Source organism: Heloderma suspectum, chromosome 7 (genome assembly GCF_057233095.1).
Source record: "Heloderma suspectum isolate Gila_16-S chromosome 7, 16-S_ref, whole genome shotgun sequence".
In the NCBI taxonomy this organism is placed as follows: domain Eukaryota; kingdom Metazoa; phylum Chordata; class Lepidosauria; order Squamata; family Helodermatidae; genus Heloderma; species Heloderma suspectum.
The window spans coordinates 120,935,696-120,954,139 of record NC_139464.1 but is presented as its reverse complement, the minus strand read 5'-3'; positions in this window follow the sequence as shown (position 1 = coordinate 120,954,139).

Sequence of the window (18,444 nt, the reverse complement as noted above, 5' to 3'; positions counted from 1 at the left end):
CCACTGGAGAAGGAAATGGCAACCCACTCCAGTATTCTTGCCAAGAAAACCCAATGGAACGTATCACAAGGCTAAAAGAGATGACGCCGGAAGATGAGCCCCTCAGGTTGGAAGGTGTCCAATATACTACTGGGGAAGAGCAGAGGGAATTTCCAAGTAGCGCCAGAAAGAGTGAAGCGGCTGGGCCAAACCCGAAAGGACACTCAGCTGTGGATGTGTCTGGTGGTGAAAAGAAAGTCCGATGCTGTAAAGAACAATATTGTTGAGGAACCTGGAATGTCAGATCAATGAATCAAGGTAAGCTGGAGGTGGTCAAACATGAGATGGCAAGATTGAACATCGACATCTTGGGAATCAGCGAACTAAAATGGACAAGCATGGGTGAATTTAATTCAGGTGACCATCATATCTACTACTGTGGGCAAGAATCCCTTAGAAGAAATGGAGTAGCACTCATAGTCAACAAAAAGGTGGGAAAAGCTTTACTGGGGTACAATCTCAAAAATGATAGAATGATCTCAGTACAAATCCAAGGCAAACCATTCAACATCACAGTAATTCAAGTCTATGCCCCAACCACTGAGGCTGAAGGAGCTGAGGTTGATCGGTTCTATGAAGACCTACATCACCTTCTAGAACTAACACCAAAAAAAGATGTCCTTTTCACCATAGGGGATTGGAATGCTAAAGTAGGAAGTCAAGAAATCACTGGGATAACAGGCAAGCATGGCCTTGGTGTACAAAATGAAGCAGGACAAAGGCTAATAGGATTTTGCCAAGAGAACACACTGATCATAGCAAACACTCTTTTCCAACAGCACAAGAGGCGACTCTACACATGGACATCACCAGATGGTTAATATTGAAACCAGATTGATTATGTAATTTGCAGCCAAAGATGGGGAAGCTCTATACAGTCAGTACAAACAAGACCTCCAGCTGACTGTGGCTCAGATCATGAGCTTCTTATTGCAAAATTTCGGCTTAAATTGAAGAACGTAGGGAAAACCACTAAACCATTCAGGTATGACCTGATAGACAGAGTGCCTGAGGAACTATGGACGGAGGTCCGTAACATTGTTCAGGAGGCAGCAACTAAATCCATCCCAAAGAAAAAGAAATGCAAGAAAGCAAAGTGGCTGCCTGATGAGGCTTTACAAGTAGCTGAGGAAAGAAGGGAAGCAAAAAGCAAGGGAGAAAGGGGAAGATATACCCAACTGAATGCAGATTTCCAGAGAATAGCAAGGAGAGACAAGAAGGCCTTCTTAAATGAACAATGCAAACAAATCGAGGAAAACAACAGAATGGGAAAGACTAGAGATCTCTTCAAGAAAATCAGAGATACCAAGGGAACGTTTTGTGCAAAGCCGGGCATGATAAAGGACAAAGAAGACAGGGCCCTAACAGAAGCAGATGAGATGAAGAAGAGGTGGCAAGAATACACAGAAGAACTATACAGGAAAGATCTGAATGTCCCTGATAGCCATGATAGTGCGGTTACTGAACTTGAGCCAGACATCCTCGAGAGTGAAGTCCAGTGGGCCTTAGGAAGCATTACTAACAACAAAGCTAGCGGAGATGACAGTATTCCAGCTGAGCTATTTAAAATCCTAAAAGATGATGCTGTTAAAGTGCTGCACTCAATATGCCAACACATTTGGAACACTCAACAGTGGCCACAAGACTGGAAAAGGTATGTTTACATTCCAATTCCAAAGAAGGGAAATGCCACAGAGTGTTCAAACTACCATACAATTGCGTTCATTTCACATGCCAGCAAGGTTATGCTCAAAATCCTACAAGCTAGGCTTCAGCAGCATGTGAACCGAGAACTACCGGAAGTACAAGGTGGGTTTTGAAGAGGCAGAGGAACTAGAGATCAAATCGCCAACATTCGCTGGATCATGGAGAAAGCAAGAGAATTCCAGAAAAATGTCTACTTCTGCTTCACTGACTACGCTAAAGCCTTTGATTGTGTGGATCACAACCAACTGTGGCAAACTCTTAAAGAGATGGGAGTACCAGACCACCTTACCTGTCTCCTGAGAAACCTGTACGAGGGTCAAGAAGCAACAGTAAGAACCGGACATGGAACAACCAATTGGTTCAAAATTGGGAAAGGAGTACGACAAGGCTGCATATTGTCACCCTGCTTATTTAACTTATATGCAGAGTACATCATGACAAACGTTGGGTTGGATGAATCACAGGTGGGAATTAAGATTGCTGGGGGAATTATCAACAACCGCAGATACGCAGATGATACCACCCTGATGGCAGAAAGTGAAGAGCCTGTTGTTGAGGGTGAAAGAGGAGAGTGCAAAAGCTGGTTTGAAACTCAACATTACAAAAACGAAGATCATGGCATCTGGCCCCATCACTTCCTGGCATATAGAAGGGGAAGAAATGGAAGCAGTGACAGATTTTATTTTCTTGGGCTCCGAGATCACTGCAGATGGTGACTGTAGCCATGAAATTAAAAGACGCTTGCTCCTTGGGAGGAAAGCTATGGCAAACCTAGACAGCATAGTAAGAAGCAGAGACATCACCTTGCCGACAAAGGTCTGTCTAATCAAAGCTATGGTTTTCCCAGTAGCAACGTATGGCTGTGAGAGCTGGACTATAAGGAAGGCTGAGCGCCGTAGAATTGATGCTTTCGAACTGTGGTGCTGGAGAAGACTCTTACGAGTGCCCTGGACTGCAAGGAGGTCAAATCAGTCCATCCTAAAGGAAATCCACCCTGAGTGCTCATTGGAAGGACAGATACTAAGTGGAAGCTCAATTATTTTGGCCACCTGATGCGAAGAGAAAACTCCCTGGGAAAGACCCTGATGCTGGGAAAGACTCAAAGACTGAAGGCAAAAGGAGAAGGGGACAGCAGAGGATGAGATGGCTAGATAGCATCACCGATGCAATGAATGTGAACTTGAGCAAACTGCGGGAGAGAGCGGAGGACAGGAAGGCCTGGCATGCTATGGTCCATGGGGTCATCAAGAGTCGGACACGACGTAACGACTGAACAACAACAACAAAAAATCTGCGCAGAGAACCCTTGTTATTTGGCAAATAAAAAATATATAATAAACAAATGAATAAATTCAAAGAGTGAGCTTTTCCCCCCCTTTTGTCAATATTTCCCCCTAATAAACGTCTTAGTGTTTGTTCATTTTGAGAGATTGGCTCTAGCGGTGGTGCTATTCCCATGCCTACACCATAGGAACCGGGCTGCTGGGTTTCTTTCATGTATAGAGGGTTTATATTGGTGACAGCGGTTAAAATTTTTTAAAGCTGAGGCAACATTCCCTAATAGTAAGGTCTAATTGGGAAGTTTATTAAAAACAGTGGCAGTGAGTTCGTTTTTGGAGATCAATGCTCGGAAGACTGCTGGTTCCCAGAATATCAGAATTTTGCTGAGGACAGATCAGCTTGTTCAAGACCCACCCAAGGCAATGTTCTCAAATTGGAATTCCCTAGAAGAGAAGGGATTGCCAGTGTGGTGTAGTGGTTAGAGTGTTGGACTGGGACTCGAGAGATCCAGGTTCTAGTCCCCACTTGGCCATGAAGCTCACTGGGTGACTTTGGGCCAGTCACAGACTCTTAGCCTAACCTACCTCACAGGGTTGTTGTTGTGAGGATAAAATGGAGAGGAGGTGGATAATGTAAGCCACCGTGAGTTCCTTGCAAAAGGAAAAAAGGCAGGATATAAATGTAATGACAACAACGACAACAGTAATAATAACTATTGGACCATCAGTGGCAATGGCCTCCTCAGCAAATCCCAAGTAGGCTGCAGAATCCAAAGCGGGGGTTGCTTTTTCCTGGAAAATTAGAGTTTGGGAGAGGAATCCTTGGACTCGTAGGTTAATTGTTAACCAAAAGGCATGACATTATTTGCAATTAATTACAATACATGGAGCTTGAAACTGAAAGTAGCTTCTCTCAGATACAGTTATTTGCTTTAACAGTGGTATGAGACAGAGGAAGCATTTACCTGTTCAGCATTTTGGTCCCAGGATCTCTGAGTGGGGAACCAAAGCCAGTAAGTGGAAAGATGACAACCTCTAATCAGAGTATTAGGATGCTGACTGATTGATTGATTGATTGATTGATGTATCATAAATTAGCCTTTTATCCTTTAAAAAATTAAAAGATTTAGCCTTTTTAATTTAAATTCTTTTTAAAAATGTGAAGGATTTTGCCTTTTTATCCTGCCCTTTAGCCAAAAAAGCTCCCAGGGCAGCTTACAAAGATAAGAAATAGGACACTCCCTGGCTGCAGGGTTACCATCTAAAAGACATGACATGAAAGGAAAGGGGTATATATGGTGCTTTACGGAAGAACATCAGCAAGACGTTAGGATATAAGCTCCTGCCCCCAGGAGCTTATATCTTAAATTCAGGCAGTGGGTGGAGAGAGGGAGAACAGATAATGACTTGGGCTGAATCTACATGGATACAGTTTTTGAGGCAATTCTGTTAAATATGGATTTTCATGAAATCAGGTTAGCTCCTACTGAGGCAAATGGTAGCCAGTAATGCAGTGAATTCACTAAAAAAACACACACACCCACTTGCATGGGGCAAACAGCACCTGAAACTGCATTAGTTTGGGGGCTGGGTGGGCTGAACGAATGAGCGGAGGCTTGCTCTGTGCCCCCTCCCTCCCCGGGCTCAGTGAGGCTTTAACATCAGCATGGCTCTGTGCACTTTCAAAGCATCAGAGTTGGCTGCCCTCCATTCCCCCAACCCCTCTGCTGCACAACTGCGCAGTTTCAAAGCATCAGGGATGGCTCCCCTCCCCACTCCGGCACGCAAACAACAGGCAAAGGAATTCTCCCGCCCCTTCTGCTCCTGTGCTCGGCAAAGTGCGATTGAAGGCAGTGAGTTAAATCCAGGTAGACATGTTTAGCCCTCTGCTCTGCCCCCGCCCCACACAACTTTCCCTTCTGCCAACTGGCACGGCTTCCAGCAGGCTGCGCCGAAGGTCACACACACCCCCAAACTGCCCTGCGGCCGCCGTGACAGCAAAATCCATCACAGAATGAGTTGGAAAGAAATCCTGGATGTAGGGGAAGAGATGCTGTGCTAGCTACGGGGAGCGGCATACATCACTTGACATGAAAGTCTTGGGGGTGGAGTAGAAATGGAGGAAATGCCCTGTAGATTGGAACCTAGACACAGGTGAAGCAACTCTGACCCCGAGCCTGCGGTAGTGGTAAATAGCCAGGAACTGCATGGAAATCGTGACTGCTACTGCTGTCATGAAGAGGTGGAGAGAACGTGGTTAAGAGGGAAGCGTCCCAAAGCCTCTAGCCAGTGAACCACTAATATAGGTACACAGTCATCTGCTCATCGAGGCATCTCTCTATGGGTCATGATCTGACTAAAACACTGTATTGGCAGCATCCGCATCTGGCTCCAAGCCAAAGTGTACGATCAGGTCTGATCGCTTAGAGCTTTGATATCTATTTAAACAAAAGTCCAGTATTACCTTTTTCAAGTAGAGAAGTTGTTCTAAATATCTGCTCACTGGCATTAGATAGATGCCAATGTGCCCGGCTCCCTTTTTTCATGGCAGTTTTGCAGTCATTGGATTAGTAGACTTCAGCTGAGTAGATTAGATCAGTTCCATCATAATAAGGGCTGGTTACATGTTTCTTCCCTGTTATACAGTGTAAAGGATGTACCTTGACAAGGATATAGGGGTAAAAAATTATATGCAGGCAGTTGCCATATTAACATCACTCATTTTGATAAAATGATGCAGATTCACAGGACTGAAAGAAAAACAAAGATCACTTAGCTTGCTCAGGTTCCTACCTTAAAAAAGGATCCCGCACAACATTAACCTTCTCTATCTCTAGATATGTACCCTTTCTTGATTTAGAGGGCCAATTCATACCAGAAGTGCTGTGATCCCACATCACTCTGGAAATGAATGTATAAAAGGACTATATGGGGTGTGGCCCATTATATGGTTCCTTCCCACACAAACATAACACTCTGCTAATATGTGAATAAAAGTAGCTATGAATGACTATGTTTCTGCAGTAGGAAGGGATCTTTTTTCCAATTATCTTGTGATGACTTTCTTACACGATACAAGTAGTTCATAGGTGGAAGGACCCTGTTTTGATCATTGGCCAACATGAACTTGGCAAGCTTCAGTAGTCAGATCCGCTGTACTTGTACTGGTAAATGGTCCAATTCTGTTTTTGGGTTCTCCCCGCTTCCCAGTTCCATGTGAATCTTGACATAAAAAAAAAAAAAAATACTGCAGTGGGCAAAAAGCAGATAAATTAATTCATTCCGAAATTATTTGTGAAGGTTTCGTTCTAAGATTGGCCTCTTCCACATTGGCCTCATTGGCCTCCACCTTATCTCCATTGTAAAATATAAATAGATGCTTGAATACAGTGATGAGCAAATGTTCAGGGGTGTGTGGTCCTGAGGGGTGTGTGGCTGTGCGTGCACGTGTGTGTGCATCCACTCACTTGAAAAACTGGAGGTAGAGAAAGGATCCTGAGAAAGGTGGAAACTTCCTCCCACTCAGCACAGGATCTTTAGTGATCCATGTTGGATTTATTGTGGAACAGCTGCCCCTAATTCCCCCATCACATGAACCCAGGAATGGGCAACTTGTGACCCTGGCTGAGAACAGGGGGCTAAGCTCAAAACATCTCAGACATGCTGCTTTAAAAACCATGACATAAACACTCTATTCCCACTTGGGAAGGAAGACATATTTTTTATTATTAGTTACATGTTATGAGGTTATGGAAAATTCATGCTGATATGGTTAATTGTAGACCAATAACCTGGTTACTGTATGGACCATTAGAAGGTCCAATTTGTATACAATGATGAAGAACTGACTTGCTATGCAAAAGGTGGGCATATTCACTACACAAAAGGCATACATGCTACACATAAGTGTAGCATACTTGCTATAAGGAAGGCACACTTGCTACGCAGAGGATGAGTAATAAGGAACATGCTAATTTTAACACGTTAAGAACACGGTTAGCTATGAAACCCAGTGCTGTGGGGTCTAGGTGCTTGTGTCATTTCAGAAGAAGATTTGATAATAATACTTATGTATCTTATCTATTTATTTAATGTATTTCTTAGTTGTCTTTCAAATCCACGGTCTTCCCTAGGGAGGCTTATCATATAAAACAGTAAATTTCAGTACCAAATTATAAAACCACCTTAAATTCAACAATTTAAAAGCAAACCAGTTGAAATAAAACACTATTTCAAAGATCTAACAGCAGCAAATACCACAAAACCTTTTACATTAAAAGCCAGAGAGAGCAAATGAGAGCCAGTATGGTGTAGTGGTTGGAGTGTTGGACTAGGAGTCAGGAGACCCGGGTTCTAGTCCCCCCTCGGCCATGAAGCTCACTGGGTGACTTTGGGCCAGTCATAGACTCTCAGCCCAACCTACCTCACAGGGTTGTTGTGAGGCTAAAATGGAGAGAAGGAGGATTTTCTTAAGGAGGAAAAAAGGTGGGGTATAAATGTAATAAATAAAATAATAATAAAAAATGTGTTGTTAAAGCCCCTCTAAAAGCAGCCATCCATATATCTCTTCGGTAGGAATTCCATAAGGTAGAGGCCACCACTAAAAGGGCCCTAACTCTGTCTCCCATGGTTGTGAGGTTAAAACAACAACAAATCTATATATTTAATCTGCATTTACTTCAGTGTCATACAATAACGTTTTATAGAAACAGAAAATTTGTGACTGTAGCAGTGGTATGATCCAGAAACTTGGTTGCTTTTAAGAGTATATTAGGGCTGCAATCTTCTGCATGCATGCTTGGGATAAACCCCACCAAACTCAGTACACTGAACTTTTTTCAGAGTGAACATATATATGATGTGGCTACGAATCTTCTTTTTATGCCATAACTGAACTGCTCCAAGTGGGAATTATTTAATAGATACTTTTGTGGCTGGTCTTACTTTGGTGACCGGAGCCTTTTAGGGTTCAGCCTTCATGGAAACAGAGACTCACAAGGTCAGACAATCAAAGGGACAGGTGCATAGTCCAGGAAGGTCATTCTCAACGAACAGATGTAAAATGTGGTTCCATACGATTCATATTTATACCTAGCAAGGTGCTATTACTCAGTTGGTATTACAACTTAATTCTATGCAGCATATGCCAGAAAGAGGTATTGCTTCCTTGGCATCTCTTTCTGCTTAAACAGATACACGTGCCTTCTCTTGAGCAAACAGTGTTTGTAGGAGGCCTGTGTTACAAAGAGACGTTTGTGCAGCTCATGATTAACTGGAGATTTTTTGTGTGTTCATCGTGACACAGTGTTAACAGAAAAGTTTACTCTCTTACTCTCTTTACTTAGAGCTGTCCATCCGTTAACAGCCAATTTTGCTGAATCATTGTGGCCCATTGTGGCTTGCTGAAGCCTGGAGTTTTCTGCTATGTCAAACTTTTTAAGTTATGCCATCCTTGTTATTTAATTAATATGGCAAAATTATATTAATCTGGGCATTCCTCTGCAATCCATTCTGGAAACATGGGCCCAGACCTCAGCCTACTAACTGTGAGCTTTTCTACATGAGGCATTTATTGTGAATGCAGGACATGGAATAATGGGCTCAAGTTACATGAAGCCAGGTTCCGGCATTTATTGTGTGCTCGCGATCCCTTATTCACGGTTGTTGATGGGTTCTTTAGACAATGTTACAATTCTCTGGTTTCCCTTCTGTTTTTTTTCTGAGCAATTTCCTGGGGGTTTTTAGGATGGGGAAAATGGGATATTATTTCTGAAAGAGCTGTTTGTACTGGTGTATTTTGTGTTATTCCCCTATAAAACATCTCCACCTAGAGATTATGCAGCAGAAAAGCAGGAAAAGAAAAGCTCTTCATGTAGAGCTCAGATCTCAATTCTGTGACGAAAGTCACGAAACCAAAAGTAGATACAGCAATTAACAGCCTTATGTAGAAAAGCTCTGCATCTTCTAATTAATTCCCTTCAAATGAATTCCCTGAGGTTTCCATTTAGGTGCAGATGGCTCTCTCTAATCTGAGCTGTATATGTGGACATGTATATCACACACACACACCTGTTTAGACTGAGGAAACCCATATTTTAATGTCAAAATTCATTAGTTAATTAAACATGTCATATTGGTCAATTCTTCATCTATTTGCTTACTTTACATACGTTATTCTGCTTCCAAAGGACTGATTTTTCACTGAATTTGTAGGGAGTTACCTTTTTTTAACCAAAAGTGATAGGGTTGGCAGTTCTCTGCATTTGACTCCAAATGTCAGACTAATAGACTCCTTTTCAGGATCTCCAGGAGAAGGAGTTATAAGTCAAGGTAAGAAGCTAGAAGCAAAAGAGCACCCCCCCCCCCGGGCTTCTGTCTTTGTGTGTCCCATTGATAGCTCCTGGACATAGCACTGTAGTAACTTCTTCATTAGCAGCCAGGTTGCTTCCTTACCTGCTTTCTTTCTTCTGAACTAGCAGAGACAGCAGAAGCCTGCTAAAACCTTGACATGGAATGTGGACAGCAGTCCTCCCCCTTCATTAAATCCCCAGAGGAGATTTAACAAGACAACATTTAACAATTATAATTAAGGAACTGCTCACTTGTTGACTGACCTGTTAGTTCAGTCACAGGCTTAGCCTGTCAGGTGGTTTCTTCACATGAACAGGGTAACGTCTTCAGGTTCTGGAGTTGACTCAGCTGACGTTTCAGATGACAGTGTTGGAGACACGTTAGATGACAGTTCTGGCTTCTGACCATGTGTGACAGGTACTGATGGCACACTGTTGCTGTAGATTCCAGATCACTGGTTAGATCTACCAAATCTGGGATAGATAGTACTGAACAGTTCTGTGAGGAAGATGATTCTCGTATTTGCTCAATGTGGCATTGCTACATCAGGTGTGAGCAATGATGACTTCATAAGAATATGGTCCTCTCACAGCTTGAATATTACCCGGAATCCATTTTTTACAAATTTCCTCTGTATGTTAAAGAAGGACATGTTGGCCTATCTGTAGTTCTCTAAGTGAAGAGTGCTCCCGGTGCTTTACTTGATCAGTCTGTTCATTAAGAACATTGCTACAGAGGGCAGGTTTGAACAGATCGAATTGGGATCTGAAATTACATCCCAGAAACAAATTGGAAGGTGTCTGATTGGCTGACACATTTCTATATGCCAACAGAAAGTTTGCAAGTTTAACAGATAAGGAGCCTGGCTGTTCTTCTGCCACTCTCAAATCATAGTTCATGGTTTGCATGAAATGTTCCATCCAGCATTCCATGCTTGCTGCCATTTTGTTTCATACAAGTACCCCTGTTAGAGCAAAAGACTTCAGAGAATATGTACAGTGCCCACTGAAGCTGTAGATGTCAAGCAGAATATTTCTGGCCATTTGGAATAGTCATCCACTGCTACTAGGAAATTTGTGCCAAAAAATAGGCCTGCAAAATCCAGGTGGTTGTGGTCCTAGGGAACCATTGGCCAATTTCATGGATGAAGTGGTGCCTTTCCAGGCATATTTTGTGCCTGCTGACATTCAGAGCATTCTTGACTAATCGCTCAGTATGTCCATCTATACCTGGCTACCAAATAGAACTCCAGTGCTTTCATCTTGACTATGCCAAGGTGTCCTACGTACAGTTCTTCCAAAATTCTGGCCTGCAGCTTCTCAGGGATTATCACACAACTTTCCCACATCAGACAGCCTCAGGCAATTGTGAGTTCATTTCTGTAGTAAAAAAAGGTCCCAAGCTCTCTGCTGGCTCTTTTATCTAGCTCTTTAAGGTAGCTTCATACACTTCACTGAGCAAGAGATCGTTGCCTCTCTCTCATCTCAGTACCACAGGTGTGATTGGTAGGATACCAATTTGCGACATGTTGAACATCTCAAGAGCAGCAAGCCCATCCAGCGAGTTGGCATTTCCATCCACCTCTTGCAATGGCAGTCATGAAAGCCTGTCTACATTACAAAGTCCCTTTAAACTAAACATCATCGTTCTGAGCCCCATCTCTGAATATAGGCAGCAGCCATATCTGGAAAGCCCTTCATGGGATGGAAAATGAACAGCAAGGGTTTGTGGTCTGTATCTAAAGTAACTTCCTACCATAGAGATGATTTCCAGATTTCTTAACTCCTCAAAGATCTATCTGAGCATAGTTATGCTCTGCAGGGCTCAAGGATCTGGAAGTAAGAACTCTGGGCCACTTTTTTTCCATCTGGCATTACATGGGAAATCACTGCCCAAATTCCACACTCCTGGTCCTGGCATGACACACCAGGGTGATCTCAAAGTCTGGATTGTAATGTGTTAATCCAGGGGGTGTGGGCTGAGGTGCCATCAATATGCAGATGACACCCAGCTCTACCTCTCTTTCTCATCAAAACCAGGTGAGGCAGTGGCTGTTCTGAATCAGTGCCTGGGCACGGTAATGGACTGGATGAGGGCCAATAAACTGAAACTCAATCCAGACAAGATGGAGGTACTGTTAGTGGGTGGTTCGTCTGCCTGGCTAGGTGACATTCAACCTGTTCTGGAGGGGGTTGCACTCCCCCTAAAGGATCAGGTTTGTAGTTTGGGGGTGCTCTTGGATCCAGAACTGTCACTTGAGGCACAGGTGAACTCAGTGGCACGGAGCACTTTTTATCAGCTTAGGCTGGTATACCAACTACGCCCTAATCTGGACAGAGATAGCCTAGCTACAGTTATCCATGCTCTGATAACTTCTCGTCTGGATTACTGCAATGCGTTATACGTGGGGCTGCCTTTGAAAATGGTCCGGAAACTTCAGCTGGTCCAAAATAGGGCAGCAAGATTGTTAACAGGGACTGGCCTGCGAGCTCATATTACGCCAGTACTTTTCCAGATGCACTGGCTGCCAGTCCATTTCCGGGCCCGATTCAAAGTGCTGGTGTTAACATTCAAAGCCCTTAATGGCTTGGGGCTAGGTTACCTGAAGGATCGCCTCCTCCCATATGTGCCTGCCCGGACCTTAAGATCATCGTCAGCGGCCCTTCTCCGTGAGCCCCTGCCAAAGGAAGTGAGGCGGGTGGCTACTAGGAGGAGGGCTTTTTCTGCTGTGGCACCCCGGCTCTGGAATGAGCTCCCTAGTGAGGTTCGCCTGGCATCTACATTGTATTCCTTTCAGCGCCAGGTGAAGACCTTTTTATTTTCCCAGGCATTTTAGCATTTTAGCTTTCTAAATTTTTATCTTTGCTGTTTTAAATCTGTATTTTAAACTCCTGCACTGCTGCTAGGTTTTATTGTGGTTGTATTGTTATATTGTGGTTTTAATGTTCTATATATTTTAAATTGTTTTATTGTGTGTTGTTTGGTTTTAATTTTTGTGAACCGCCCAGAGAGTTTCGGCTATTGGGCGGTATAGAAATGAAATGAATGAATGAATAATTAATTAATTAATCCTTGCTCTGAAGTGAAAAGCTTCTTTGCCTCCTGGAAAGCACATTTACATTGCTTAGTCCATTCCCAGTGTTTTCCTTTGAATCAATGGATGGAGCACAGTCGCTAATTTTTTTGCAATACCTATAATAGTACTTAATGAACCCATCACAAGGTGTCTTCAAGACTGCTTCTGTTTTTTCAGGTGATTTGTGTAATCCTTTGTCATCTATAGAATGTCAATGTCCACAATATGAAAGTGATTCTTTGAAGAACCCACATTTATCATGCTTTACATGTACTCCATATTCTCCCAGTCTCTGTAAAACTTGTGCCAGATTATTCAGATGATCCTCATCACTGGAACCTGTAACGATTATGTCATCTAGATAGCATCTACAACAGGGTATACCTCCTACATTGAGCAGGGGGTTGGACCCGATGGTCTTATAGGCCCCTTCCAAACCTACTATTCTGTGATTCTATGATTCTAGGCTGGACAGCCACCTGTCAGGGATGCTCTGACTTGGATTCCTGCACTGAGCAGGGGGTTGGACTTGAGGGTCTTATAGGCCCCTTCCAACCCTACTATTCTATGATGCTATGGTTCTATGATTCTAATATATGGCCCTCTGCCAAATTGTAGGTACAAATGCCATTCCAAATATCAACTGATTATACTGGAACAATCCCTTTTCAGTGTTGATAATCAGAAACATCCTTGACTCCTCCTGTACTCCGGCATTGGAACTGCCTGTGCCAGTTCCAATTTGCTAAATTTCTTTCCTCTGGCTAGTGATGAGAAAAAATCCTCAATTCAAGGCAAGTAGAAGTGTTCCATTCTCAGCACTAGGTTAATGTTCACCTTGAAGTCACCTCGACTCTGTACCAATCAATTTTTTTTCATAACGGGAACCATAGGCGTCACTCACTCCAGTCAACTTTAGTCAGCATGTTCATTCCCATGTTCATTCCCACTACTCCATCCAGTTCCTTAGCTACTGTCTCTCTGATAGCAAGTAGAACTGTCGGGCTTTCAAGAATTTGGGTTTGGCTACATCGTTCAAAATCATGGTGGCCTTAATATGCTTCAGCTGCTGAATGCCCTGTTCAAAAACTGGATTGGGCTTAGACAAGAGCTCTGTCAGCTGCCTGGTGCATTAGAAGAGCATTGATAGATAGATTTCCAGTCTATATTAATATTATTTAACCAGCTTTGTCCAAATAGTGCTGGTCCCTTTGTCAGTACAACCCACAGGTCTCGGTTATGACGCTGAGCATTATACTCTACTGCCACTGTGCACTCGCCAAGTGGAGCTATCTTTTCTCTTGTATATGTTTTTAGCATACACAGTTTCTGCCTTTGAAATACATATTTTCTTACACTCACACACACACACACATGCTGAATTGTTTGTAACAATGCTTCACTTAGGCCTAGTTTTCACCGATATGGCAAATTTGTAACTTGGCTATATGGCTTTGGATTGCAATTGGGCATGGGAGGGTCATATAATTAGCCATACAATGATAAGGAAAAAATCCATGCATGTAGAAAACTAGCATGTCAGAGAGAAGGGTCAGCCCACTATGAATCTGGAAATTTCATCAGCTATTTCACACAGCCTGAAGGACCTTTGAAGCTCAGAGATAGGCAGGGCCTCAGCAAGGGGCAGACATCCCCAGTAACTGCTGCTATTCATGTGCGCGCACGCGCACACACACGCACACATACAGTGTACATAGAAGTGAAAAGTATAGAAGTGAACACTCATTGTGAGGGACCATGGCCCCCATAACATTATCTACAGTGCAATCCTATATACCTATCTACTCAGAAGTCAGCCCCATTGAGTTCAATGGAACTTCTTCCCAGATAATTGTGTATAGGATTGTAGCCTTAAAGCATGGGCAAAGTATTGCCCCACCCTGCCAAAAAAAGACTAGCAGAATTGTATAGTAAATAAATGTGTGAACAGCTCTCTTAAATTAGCCAAACTGGGAGGAGGAAGATCTAATGTAACACAGAAAAATGCGTGAGAATTCGTCAGCAGTTATAAGCACAGCACTGTCGTTTCTGATCTGTGTCGGTCTCTTGTTTTTTTAAAAAAGGAAATCAGTTGTCTCCAGCTGAGACAAGCTGGCTTCTCTGCTGTTGATAATTTTGTGTATGTGCATTTAATTATCATGAAAAGGAGCAGACTGACAAGCTTTGAGTGTTTAATTTCAGAAGCAGAGCAGCACATGTGGTGAGGACATCTCCTTTGTGTTGTACTTCTAAGATACCTTATGGTTGAACCAACCATAAGATATCTTAGAAGTATCTCGAACCAACCATAAGGTATCTTAGAAGTATTGATGAACCAACCATAAGGTACCTTAGAAGGAGTTTGGAAAGAAGGTAAGTTACCATATTTCTTTGGCCCTACCGCTGTTGTTTTGTTTTTGCTTTAATTCTAATTTTTGAACTGGAGTGCCCTTGCAGTTGAACTCATCTGAAAAAAGCCTTCTCTAGGTCTCCAGGTTTTAATAGGCACTAAGAAAAACTGCATCTTGGCAGTGTGGGGAACATGATAGGGTGGTTCCTGCTGCCCTTAAGGAGGCAGTACCATGAGCACACCTGAAGAAGCCCACCCTGGATCCAATGGTATTAGACAACTACCGCCCAGTCACAAATACCCTTTTCTTGGGGAAGGTACTGGAGAAGGTCATGGTGGAACAACTGCAGGCCCTCTTGGAGGATACTGATTATCTAGACCCATTCCAGTCTGGGTTTCGTTCTGGTATGGGACTGAATCAGCCTTGGTCGCCCTGATGGATGACCTTCATCAAGAGAGGGACGGGGTGTGTGTGTGTGTGCAACCCTGTTAATTCTGCTTGATCTCTCATCGGCTTTTGATACCATCGCCCGTGGTATCCTCATCGATCGACTCTGTGGGATGGCATTGGAGACACTGTGTTACAGTGGTTCCAGTCTTACCTGCAGGGCTGATTTCAGACGGTAACATTGGGTGACCATTCCTCAGCCACTTAGCAATTGAGCTATGGGGTTCCGCAGGGTATTATCTTCTCCCCAGTGTTGTTTAGCATCTATATAAAGCTGCTGAGAGTGGCCATTAGGGGATTTGGAGCCAAGTGCCATCACTATGCTGATAACCTGCAGCTTTATCTCCCTGTGACATCTGGAGCTGGAGCTAGTGCAGAACTAGGGATGGCGGAGAATTCCGCCACAGACTCCAATGAGTCCGTGGCGGAACGGAAGACTTACCCCTGCCTCCCCACAGAATCCTCTTTGGCCGGCTCCTCCAGCTCTGGATTGCCAGCGATACAGCTGCCATGCCGTATCACTGGCTGAATGACTGCAGATGCAAATGGCGTCCAGGATGCCATTTGTGGCCATAAAGGCCTTAGTTTAAGGTAAATGCAGCAGTAAATGGTGCAGCCTTCTCCCTTATCAACTTGCCTGGTCACTGAGGTCATCAGAGGGCATGCTCCTGGTGGTTCCACATGGACCTATGGCCCGATTGGATTCTACTGGGAGAAGAGCCTTCAGTGAGGTGGCCCCCTTGGAACTAGCTGCCCCTGGAGGTCAGGCAGGCACCAACACTGCATTGCTCGCAGTAGCTCTTGAAAACATCCTTATTTCAGGAAGCCTTTGACTTCTAAAACAGCCACAGTTTTATTGGTATTCTGTTTTTTAAACATAATAATTTTTAATACGGAGTTTTATTATTTTATTATTTTATTATTTTATCTTTGTATCTTTTATTGTTCACTGCTCTGAAATCTATCTAGAGGTGGAGTGGTATATAAGTGTTATAAATAAAATAAATAAATATGATGGGGCTTTTAATGTCAGAAGTTTTAATCAGGTCCCAGTATTTTATACTAACTGTTTTTTTTACCTGTTTTAAATTGTTTTAAAGTTTTTGAACGTTAAAGATTTTGTATTATGTTTTTATTATGTATTTTTGTGACCCGCCCAGAGAGCTTTGGCTATTGGGTGGTACAGAAATGAAATAAATGAAATGAAACGGTGCTTCCCTTGGATTATAAGTGTGGCCACACTGCAACCCATTTAAGAAACTTCATCATTTCCCATCTTCTTTAAATGTTCGCTTGCTGGCCTGACTTATGTAGGAAATCTTGCAGAGTGTATTTAGATGCAAATTGTATTTAGTAATTCCTTTAAAGTCCTGAACCTGCAGGTTAAAAGGAGTTTAAAATGAACCACTTGGAGCTGCAACAACAATAATAACTATTCAGTTAGCATGAAATGTTGCATATATTACAGGTTGCAAGAACACATCTTGAGCAGAAGCTGTTAGTTGACAAAAAGGTCAGTGCTTCTTCCAAAGACAGAGGTCTTTTGCACAGAACAGAACGCAAAGATGAGATCTTATTACAGAAAAGAGAACTGTGTTTTCAGCAGCCTTATTTTATACTGTTGACATCAGTTAAATTTGGGTTGCTATCAGAATCCTTTTGCAAAGTGGAATGTATTTTACCTGATACTTACAAGCATGTTTTCACCGGTTACATTGCAAGGGTGAAATTTATGGAGCCTCTACCTGGGTTTTAAAACATACATGGCTATTCCTGAGGGGTAGCTAGGAATTCTTCTCTGGCTTGGATAGTCATCCAAGTCAGAGAAGAATTTTGGGCCTTGTAAAGCTCACCTTTCATCAGCATCTCTAGTTATCACTGGCTAGGCAGGCAGAGGTGGAAGAGGAGAGGCACAAGGTAGTCTAACAGCAGCTTCATTCAAGGGGCAAGTATTCAGATAGAGGGTCTGGGCTAGAGTCGGAGGCTTTATAAGGCCAGGCAAAACTCTATTGGCCCCTTGTGTCATGTGACTTCTGCTGAGTTAGTAAACTGCAACACCTTCTTCTGGCCAGCTGCATTGGCAGTGCCTACGTCCAGCACAGAGTGGGCCAGGGTCTCCTTCTGGCAACCTTGGTGACAGAGAGAGTGATGTGCTTGGATCTAACTGCGGCCCCATCTACACAAGCCTTTTACTCTGGGGTGGGTGCAAGTTGAGGTCCCTCGGGACAGACGATGCAGTCGCCACTTCACAGCCATCTGTGGTTTTCTCCCGGAAAATGCAGATCTCCAAGGAGGCGTTTAGCTGTAATGTTTTTTGTTTGCTGTGGGTTTCCTGCGGTTACGAGCCGTCTGTCCCTTCCCCAAGCCGACTTCGCATTTTGCAGTGAGCATGTTGTAGGCGTGCGTAGTGCTCGCGTCGCTCTGTGACGCCCCTTCATGGCCACTTCGCAGCTGCGCAGTGACAGAGGCACAGAGAGGCATGTTCATTTATGTAATCACACTTTCGCACATTTCTGCAGCGACTTCTGTAAGGTAAGTCAGTATTCTGATCCCTTATATTGCAAATGTGGAGACTGAGGCTGAGAGAGAGTGACTTGCTTAAGGCCACCTTGTGAGTTCATGGCAGAGGTGAGATTCATCTTCAGCTTGAGAACTTGCTCCAGAGTAGGGATGGCAGAGAATTCCGCCATGGACTCCAGTGAGGCCGGATTCTTTAGAATCCGCCCCCCCAGAATCCATGGCAGAACGGCCTCCCCCCCGCCTCCCCCCCGCCACCCCATAGAATCCCCCCGGGACGGAGTGTACCTGGCAGCAGATGCGGCGGCGGCTCCGGCTGGTCTCCTGGCCTCTGCCAGGCTGCTGCAGCCGTCATTTGCGTGGCTGGCTGCCTTTCTTCGTGATAGGCTACGTAAATACTTAAATGGCTACGCCATTTGCGCCCCTGCTCTTTGCCGTAATAGGCTACGAAGAACCATTTGCGTGGCTGCCTTTTGTCGTGATAGGCTATGTAAATACTTACATAGTCTATCACAGCTTGGCAGCCATGCAAAGGGCAGCCAGCATAGCGGCCGCCATTTGCGGCCACAACAGCCCGGCAGCGGCCAGAATTTCGGCTGTGCCTGGCCCTGGCTGGCGGCTCTGCGGAGTTGCTGCGGAGTGGAGCCGGCCGGAGAGGATTCTGGGGGGAATGACG